Source organism: Mauremys reevesii, linkage group 1, assembly GCF_016161935.1.
Source record: "Mauremys reevesii isolate NIE-2019 linkage group 1, ASM1616193v1, whole genome shotgun sequence".
NCBI lineage: Eukaryota > Metazoa > Chordata > Testudines > Geoemydidae > Mauremys > Mauremys reevesii.
In genome coordinates this window covers 204407615-204417274 of record NC_052623.1, presented here as the reverse complement: position 1 = coordinate 204417274, position 9660 = coordinate 204407615, and positions in this window count along the sequence as shown.

Below are 9660 nucleotides of genomic sequence, written 5' to 3'. Positions count from 1 at the left end.
CGAGGGGCGGGGAGTTTATTCAGCGTGTTTGAAACGGGGTTGCTCCCTATTTAACTCAAACGCCTGATAAACGCAGGAGCAAAGGTGTCACCCAGCCCCCCCTTTCCCGCTTGAGAGCACAGAAGGCTCCCCCTGCACATGGAAGCCCCCCGAAACCAGGGGACACCACACTGGACAGCCCTGCTCATTTCTAATGTTAAATCATCATAATGGAGAGGGAAGAAACCCACCTTTCAGGCGTTCTTCCGCCCCCGCCTGTAAAGAGGAAGACGAAAAGCACAGATCCATTTTTCCCGTTGCAGTTCATCTTTAAGCTACCTCGCCTCAGCATTGTCCAGCCCAAGTCGAGTTCAGAGCAGCCCAGCAGGGCACTGCTCTGAGGCTGGGCAGCAGCACATGAAAGAGAATCTGTTTCCCCTTCCACCATAGCCAGGGAGCTGAGCAGCCCTGGAGAGCGGTGGGCTGGCTGGAAAGGACCTTCCACAGTAGAGTGCCGAGTTAGGAGCTACTTCAATACTGAAACAGACAACGCAAGTTTAAATGCACCCCAGAAGGGGCTTAGTAGGGATCAAAAGTAAGGGGGGGCCTGGATAGGGTGACCAGATGTCCTGATTTTACAGGGACAGTCCCAATTTTGGGGTCTTTTTCTTATATAGGCTCTATTACCCCCACCCCCTGTCCAGATTTTTCACATTTGCTGTCTGGTCACCTTAGGCCTGGAAGAGGAAGAAGGTAGCAAGGAGGCATAAAAATGGGTTTGGGCTGCCTTTGCACTTAATGTCTGTAATATTCTATTTAAAAATAGGAGGCAAGATAATTATTCTAGAACCCCTCTCCCCTTGTTAATTTCCTGGCTGTCAACCCTATTGTGGGTGTAGGGATTTCTGTTTCTTTTATTCAGGAGGTTTTATTATGCACTATTGTGGGTTAATGCACAGCCATGTCATCACTATAAAGGTTCAGTTAGCCAATCAGAACATGGTTTTGGACCATCAGTGCTCCCAGCCAGACTCCCAATAATAAGGATAAGGCCGATCCTACAGTTTATCCATTTCAAATCAGTGAAGGAGAAACAAGCTAGAGGTAGGCCTGTACTGGGTTTTTGTAGCTACACAGATGTACCTGCACCAGTGCAAGCCCCTAGTGCAAATGCACTGCCCCAGTGCAAAATGTGATTTGCACCAGCAGGCTCTCTCTGGTTTCAAATTAAAAACTCCAGCACAAATAAAGGCCATAGTTAACAAGCTAGTAATAAAGGAATAAAGGAAACTGGAATTACTTGCTCTGGTCACTAGGTGGCAATAAAGGGGCAGTCAGTTAAAGAGCATTTTTTAGAAATACTATAAATTACAGACAAAAACTATGTTAAAAGAACATTACGTTTTGCAAAGTTAACCACTCACACATAAAGAAATACCAGATGTGCACTGCTTGTGCAACCTTACTTTGCATATGTGCTTACCTTGCGCATATGCATTATGATACAGTCTTTATTTTGTCTATCAGAGTTTTATACTGACCCCATCACTGCAGTGGCTGAGAACCTTCCATGTAAAATCAATAGGAGTAGCAAAACCCCTCACTGACTTCATACATTCTCTGGTGCTTCTGGGATCAAAACTCTGCTGGGGGAAGGGTTTGTTTTTATTTTTAATGATATTTTCTGGTGTGTTTGGTTTGGCTGGGGAAGGGGAAGGTTGGTAGGGGTTTGGGAACAGAATTATATGATCACATACTAAGTTTTCCACAGGGCCCCTGCACAGAATGGAGAGTGATCACTTGATGAGCACCCGTTCAATATTTTGTTTTTGCCTCATTGTTCAGTGTGTAGCACAAGGTGTTGTGGGGGTATTATTCCCAATTTACAGAGGGGAACTGAGACATAGCGTGATTAAGGTCCGAAGTATCTCCCCATTTTAGTTGACTGATCTAAGACACTTAAGGACAGATTTTTCAGAGTATTTACCTTTATGTATTCAGGCTCTGCTCCCACTGACTACACTTGCAGCTGTGTTTGCTCTGTGCTCTGCAAATTAGACCCCAGGCTCTCAAGTCAGGCACCCAGAATATGAGGAACACGCAATCAGTGACCACTTGTGGAAAGTTCAGTTTGCGTGACTTGCCCAGCATCACATAGGATGCCTGTGGCAGAGGCAATGATAGAATCCGGGTCTCCAGGGCAGCATTCATCTGCTGTAACCATAAGATCCTCCTTTCTCTTCCTGAAAACCTCCACTTCATTGGGTACACACCTTCCAATTTTTGCAACAAATGAGGCAGGGATCCTACAGGCAACAGTCTCCTGTACTACTCAACCCTGATTCTTCCCCAAAGCCAGTCCATGCTGTGCACTGAATGAGGCAGGGGTTCTGTGGGAAAAAAATAGTATGTGAACATGCAATTAAAGACTGGATCATAATGTGTATGCACAAGGGGGCCAAATTAAGGTTGCACAGACAACCTTCATTCTGGCATTTCTGCCTCTTCTCCACCTCTGGCTCCTTGATCCAGTCCCATTCTTCTTGCCTACCCTGTCCCAGTCTCCACTCTTCAGGCTTCTCATCCCAGTCCCAGTCTCCTTGCTCACCTAGTCCTAGTTTCTCCCTCTGGCAATGGTGCCAATTAGGCAGAGGTGGGGTCAAACCCCCTCACCCCACATTTTTGTACTTGCTCAAAGTTCTATGGGCTGCTGAGCTGGGGGGAAGGGAGTCGTTGGGCCACCACTTTTATGCAGAGGTCCCTTACGAAGCCAGTACAGCTACTGCCAGAGTAGTCTGGAGTGTCACTCTAGCTGTGTGATCGTAATGCCACTGAAATTTGACCCAGCCACCTCTCTGTACAGATGGAGGGGGCAGCTGAACCAAATATGAGTGAGGGGCATTGTGACCTGGTGCATGGGGTCACAGTGCCACTCAAACTTGGCCCAACTGCCCCTCTGGCCAGATCAGTTTGGCTGGGCCAAGTGGTGTTAAGACCTGGTGCATAGTCTGTTCTTGTACAGCAGAGCTCAGGGGAGTTCTCCAAGAGCTTGACTCCTGGTAGCACTGGCTCAAGGATCATGTGGGTAAGAGAGTGGGGAGAGTCTCTGGCTGGGGGAGACCCAGGGTTCCTAGGGAGGTGGGGATGAACAGGGACTGGAACAGAGACCTTGCCAGTGATGGGGCAGGGACCAGAATCCGCCTCCATACATACACACCAAAAAGAATCTGAATTGGTTGCACTGCAGTCCAGGCTCAGTATCCAAATCTCAATGTCCTCCACCTCCCACCAACTCACAGTCCCAGTCTCTGTGCTAATGCCAGTTTGCCCCCACCCCTGACTCCTTGACCCCAGTCTCAGTGCCCAGCCAATCCCAGTTTCCTTCTTCTGCTTCCTTGTCCCCTACCCCTGTGCCTCCACCTCATCAATGGTTCCCAGTCTCAGTCTCCTTGTCCAGCTACTCCAAGTCCCCTCCTCCTCCCCAGCTCCTCATCCAATCTCAGTGTTCCCCCCCAACTGGCTCCCAGTCCCCACAACTTTCCCTCACTGCCTCCCACTCCCACTCTCCCCACAGCTGCCAGTCCCAATCTCCTTGCACAATAAGTCCTAGTCTCGCCCCCACCCCCAAATTCCCAGTTTCTCTCTCTCCCTTCCAGTCTCAATCTCCCCAGGCTTCTTGCCCCAATCTCTTTCTTTCCCCAGTCTGGCTCTTGTCCTCTCTGCAGTCGAGTCAGACAGCTTTCGCCTCACTGCCTGGGTGCCAGCAGGGATCAGCCACACCCAGGCAGGGAAAGTACAGCTTTACCCCATAGCCCTGGGCTGGGGCATGCTCATCACTCTGTGGGGATGGCACATGGACAATTTGATCCGCACTAAGATCTATGAGAGGCTTGAGCATCCTCACTGAGAACAGAACCTTTGGAAATTTTAGCTGTTAAACTCTAGGATGTCTCTACTGAGCATGTGCAAAATGAATTTTTTTTCCAAGATTGATGCAAAGGCCAGCCCCTACCAAATTTCAAGTGCCTGCTTCAGAGTTTCCCAAAGAAAAAGTCATTTGCAGAAATGGCTGGAGCATTTAGGGTGAAACTTTCCTACATTATTCAGCCTGAGGCAGCTTGAGAAATTTCAGCCCAAGTGGTTATAGTTTGGCAATTGATAAGCAACCGAAAACAGGGTCTTATAATGGGAAGTGTTGGGCAACCTTAAAATAGGTACAGCTATGAGCCCCTACAACAGAAGAAAACAGGGGTATATATTATACTGAGCATACATTTGCATGTGCCAAACAGGGCCACCCAGAGGATTCAGGGGGCCTGGAGCAAAGTGGGGGAGCTGTGGTGCTTGTACTCACCCGGCGGCGGTCTGGTCTTTGGTGGCATTTCGGCGGCGGGGGGGCCTTCAGTCGCTCTGCATCTTCAGCAGCACTGAAGGCCCCCCCCCCACTGAAATGCCACCGAAGACCCAGACATCTGCCGGGCCAGGGCTCACGGGGCCCCTCTGGGGCCTGGGGCAAATTGCCCCACTTGCCACCCCCCCGCCCCCCTGGCCGGCCCTGGTGCCAAAGATCACTGAAAATACAGACAGCTGGGTTGCTGAACTGTGCCAAAGCTGTTGATAGAACCTATTCTGTGTTCTTCCCAACAAGCCCACGTGTACTTTAACAGAGAACTGTTCTCTGTGGTAATGTAGGCCTTAGTAGATCAATGCGGGAGATCCATGAAAAGGTAAATAGGGTGGCCAGATCAATTGCACAATGCCAGAATTCAAAAATAAAAAATAAAAAGGCCACGCTTTCAAGAGCGAGCAAAATGGGAACTGCATTATCAGTATCCCCTACCAGTCCCGATGGTGTTTCTGTCCACACTGTCCCCGTGTGAACCTGCATGCCCAATATGCCATGGCTCAAGAAATCTGACTTCACAAACCCACAGAGAACAAAACCCTGCTGAGCAAGTGCAGGACGAGGGTGGAGTGTGCTTTTGGGAGATGGAAATTAAGATGGAGATATCCACTGGCTGCACTGGTACCTCTGTGTCTAATGTTTTTATTAGATGTCTGCTGCATTTTGCATGGGGATCTGAAACCATTTTGCATGGGGAATCTGTCAGTCAAGGTTACACTGACCAGGCAATCATGCTGGCTCTGACCTATGTACTACTAAACAGAGAAGTGACTGTTAACCCTGCTTGCAGTCTGCGGTTGCATGTAGTTTGAAACCGAGTCGGGGGAAGTGGATGTAGGGCAACAGCTAGATAATATTCTATAATGCTGGTCTGTTTCGGTGATTTGCATTAAAACCACCTTTGTAAAATTCTCTGTAATTGTGCAGTGCATAGTTGATAGATTATTTGTTTTTATGGTAGTGAGGTTATTTGCTGGCTGTTTTCCAAATGACTTACGATGCAACAGGGAAGGCATGGTTTGAGTTGCATTAAAGACCAGTGTAACTGATGTGCAAAGTACACGTGACCTTTTGTTTCAATGCTTAAATATGTGCAAATGTCATGCAACCCCGAATGCGTACAGGGGCAATGTTTGCCTTACGTGTGCCTGAAATTGAGGTACATAGGCTTCGTCCATTTATCTGGCACAGTAATTGAATGACTGCGGAAAGGCTGAGAAGCTGGTGTAGGTGCCCATTGTGATAAAGCTGCAGTCAGTGGGTGTGATTGAGCCCAACAACACCCTCACATCAGCCGCTGTATGCTGCTATGGGCCCAGCCCTGGGAGAATCCCACCAGTGCAGGCACTGCATCAGACAGCTGCAGGTGGTCCTATGAGGCTTCCGCCAGGACTAGAAGGGGTATGCAAATGGCAGGGGGTTACAGGAGCAGGGCCAGAGCACTACAGCAATCCTGGGTTAGGCTGCCCCCCACAGGCAGTTCAGATTGGGCTGTTAATTTTAGGTAGCTCCCTGGAGCAGTCCAGAAACAGAAGGGCACTAGGTGACTTTTAACCACCTTTTCCTCGCTTCTTCCCCTTCATACTTCCCCTGGGCTGTGAGTACATCTAAGGGTACGTCTACACCACAGGATTATTCCGATTTTACAGAAACCGGTTTTTTAAAACAGATTGTATAAAGTCAAGTGCACCCCCAATTAATGTGCAAATTAATGGCCACATTAAGCACATTAATTCGGCGGTGTGTGTCCAGGTACCAAGGTTAACATCGATTTCCGGAGCGGTGCACTGTGGGTAGCTATCCTATAGCTATCTGTAGCAGGGTGGCCCCTGCTCCTGCCCTGAGGGGTTTAAAAGTGGCCTGGCAGGGCTTGAGAGCGGCTGCTCTCAAGGCTGGGCTGAGTGAGAAAGTGGCTGCAGGTGAAGCAACGCCCCAAACTGAGCCACAGCTGGCCCCTATAAAAGGCCAGGGAAGCCAGAAACAGACAGTCTCTCTCTAGTTTCTAGAGGGAGCTGGGCCTGGCTGCAGGGAACTGAGACAAGGTACCTAGGGTGAAGCAGGGCTGGGGAAAGGCTGAGGAGCTGGGGAGCTCCAGCCTAGAAAGCCCCAGGCTGCGGCCTAGCGAGGGGCCAACAGGTACTGGGGGTTGCAGAGGGCAGCCCAGGGGTAGGCCAAGGCAGCAGGTCCAAACCCCTTTGCCTGTGATGAGTAGGCTGATACTGCAATCTGCCCCAGAGTGTGGGGCTAGACAATGACTGGCAGTAGCCAATACTGAGGCAAGGTGGGGATAGAGGGTGAGGGTTCCCTGAGGAGGGGAGACCCAGAGAGAAAGGGGTTACTGCCAGGGGCAGCACGCCCAATAAAAGGGCACCGGGTCCAGGGAGGGACACGGGGGGCCTGAGGACAGGTGGATCACCAGCCTGCCGAGGGTGCTCTGAACACTGGACTGAGCTAATTCCCGGAGTCACCAGCAGGAGGTGCCGCAGGGGAGAGTCCGACCCGTCTACACTATCCCATAGTTCCCACAGTCTCCCCCGCCCATTGGAATTCTGGGTTGAGATCCCAGTGCCCGATGGGGCAAAAAAACATTGTCGCAGGTGCTTCTGGGTACAGCCTCACCCCTCCCTCCATGAAAGCAGCAGCAGCCAACCGTTTCGCTCCTTTTCTCCTGGGTGAACTGTGCAAACGCCATAGCACAGCAAGCATGGACCCTGCTCAGCTCAAGACAGCAATCATGGATGTTTTAAAAACCTCGCGCATTCTCGTGCACTCAATGCTGAACCGGGACCTGCAAAGCCAGGCGAGGAGGCGGCAGCTACGGCAGCGCAGCGACGAGAGTGCTGAGGACATGGACACAGAATTCTGTCAAACTGCGGGCCCCTGCGCTTTGGAGATCATGGTGTTAATGGGGCAGGTTCTAGCCATTGAACACCGATTTTGGGCCTGGGAAACAAGCACAGACTGGTGGGACCGCATAGTTTTGCAGGTGTGGGATGATTTGCAATGGCTGCGAAACTTTCGCATGCGGAAGGGCACTTTCATGGAACTTTGTGACTTGCTCTCCCCTGCCCTGAAGCGCCAGAATACAAAGATGAGAGCTGCCCTGACAGTTGAGAAGCGAGTGGCAATAGCCCTCTGGAAGCTTGCAATGCCAGACAGCTACCGGTCAGTTGGGAATCAATTTGGAGTGGGCAAATCTACTGTGGGGGCTGCTGTGATGCAAGTAGCCAAAGCAATCACTGAGCTGCTGCTACGAAAGGTAGTGACTCTGGGAAATGTGCAGGTCATAGTGGATGGCTTTGCTGCAATGGGATTCCCTAACTGTGGTGGGGCAATAGATGGAACCCATATCCCTATCTTGGCACTGGAGCACCAGGGCACCCACTACATAAACCTCAAGGGGTACTTTTAAATGATGCTGCAAGCACTGGTGGATCACAAGGGACTTTTCACCAACATCCACGTGGGATGGCCAGGAAGGGTTCATGACACTCGCGTCTTCAGGAACACTACTCTGTTTAGACGGCTGCAGCAAGGGAATTACTTCCCAGACCAGAAAATAACAGTTGGGGATGTTGAAATGCCTGTCGTTATCCTGGGGGACCCAGCCTACCCCTTGATGCCATGTCTCATGAAGCCATACACAGGCAGCCTGGACAGTAGTCAGTATCTGTTCAACTATAGGCTGAGCAAGTGCAGAATGGTGGTAGAATGTGCATTTGGCCGTTTAAAGGCACGCTGGCGCACATTACTGACTCGCTCAGACCTCAGCCAAACCAATGTCCCCATTGTTATTGCTGCTTGCTGTGTGCTCCACAATCCCTGTGAGAGTAAGGGGGAGACCTTTATGGCGGGATGGGAGGCTGAGGCAAATCACCTGGCCGCTGATTACGCACAGCCAGACAGCAGGGAGATTAGAAGAGCACACCAGGAAGCAGTGCGCATTAGAGAAGCTTTGAAAACCAGTTTCATCACTGGCCAGGGTACAGTCTGACTGTTGTGTTTCTTTCTCCTTGATGAAACCCTCCCCACCTTGATTGACTCATTCACTGTAAGACGCCCACCCCTCCTTCGATCACAGCTTGCTTTCTAAGGAAATAAAGTCACTCTCGTTTAAAAATCATGTATTCTTTATTACTTAATTATAAAAAGAGGGAGAGAACTGACAAGGTAGCCTGGGTGGGGTTTTGGAGGAGAATAGTAGGGAAGTAAAAGGCCACTATAAAAATTTCATAATAATGAGAGCTTTTTGGTTGGGCTGTCCACTGGGGTGGAGTGGGCGGATGCATGGAGCCTATCCCCACGAGTTCTTACTCGTCTGGCGGGTGAGGAGGCTAAGGAACATGGTGAGGGGGGAGGGTGGTTATACAGAGGCTGCAGCAGCACTCTGTGATCCTGCTGCCATTCCTGAAGCTCCACCATACGCCGAAGCATGTCAGTTTGATCAGCCCCAGAGTTGCATCCCGCCACCGCTGATCTTCCTGCCGCCACCTCTCATCTCGAGCGTCCCTCCTTGTTGCATCACAGAAGAGCAGGAACAGAGTTCAACATTCAATGTGACCCCAAGCAGAGAAAGAAAGCGTGTGTGTGTATGCATATGCGTTTATTCATTCTCAGCATGCTCTTATATACAGTATGGTAAGCAATCAAACAATTGCTAATTAATTAATTAAACTCACACAGCCACAGCTGTAACCCATAGGGTAATTATCATCCTACACACCTATCTAACTTATCATCCTGTTCACAATTAGCTGGCCAATGAGAACAAGCCCAAGGCCAGCCCTTCACACACAATTCCCAGCCCAGAAGCCTAAACAATCTCAGCATCTCACATTCTGTTCCCACATCTCCCCACTTTATTCACAATCAAAAGAAGGGGAAAAAGGAAAACAAGATAAAAACATTCGCCAAACATTTCCAACTTATAACAACATAGCACCACAATCTATCACAAGCCAAAATTAAAACTTTATAAAGCCAACCCATATAACCATGCAATCCTTAACATATAACCCTAATAACACCAAACTAAAACAAGACACAACAAATAAATGGTGCAAACTCTGCAGGATTCCCCCTTTCCCAATAGCACACCAAAGCATCCCTCAGATGTCAGGCGATCAAACTGACACTGAGGGAGGGGGGGGTCCTAGAGAAAATACATAAAAAACCACATAAAAATTTTAACAACACAACAACAATTCTGGCCAGAAGACATCACAAAACAAAACAAAAACACAAAACATAACTCTTAATAATAATTGCATGGTACA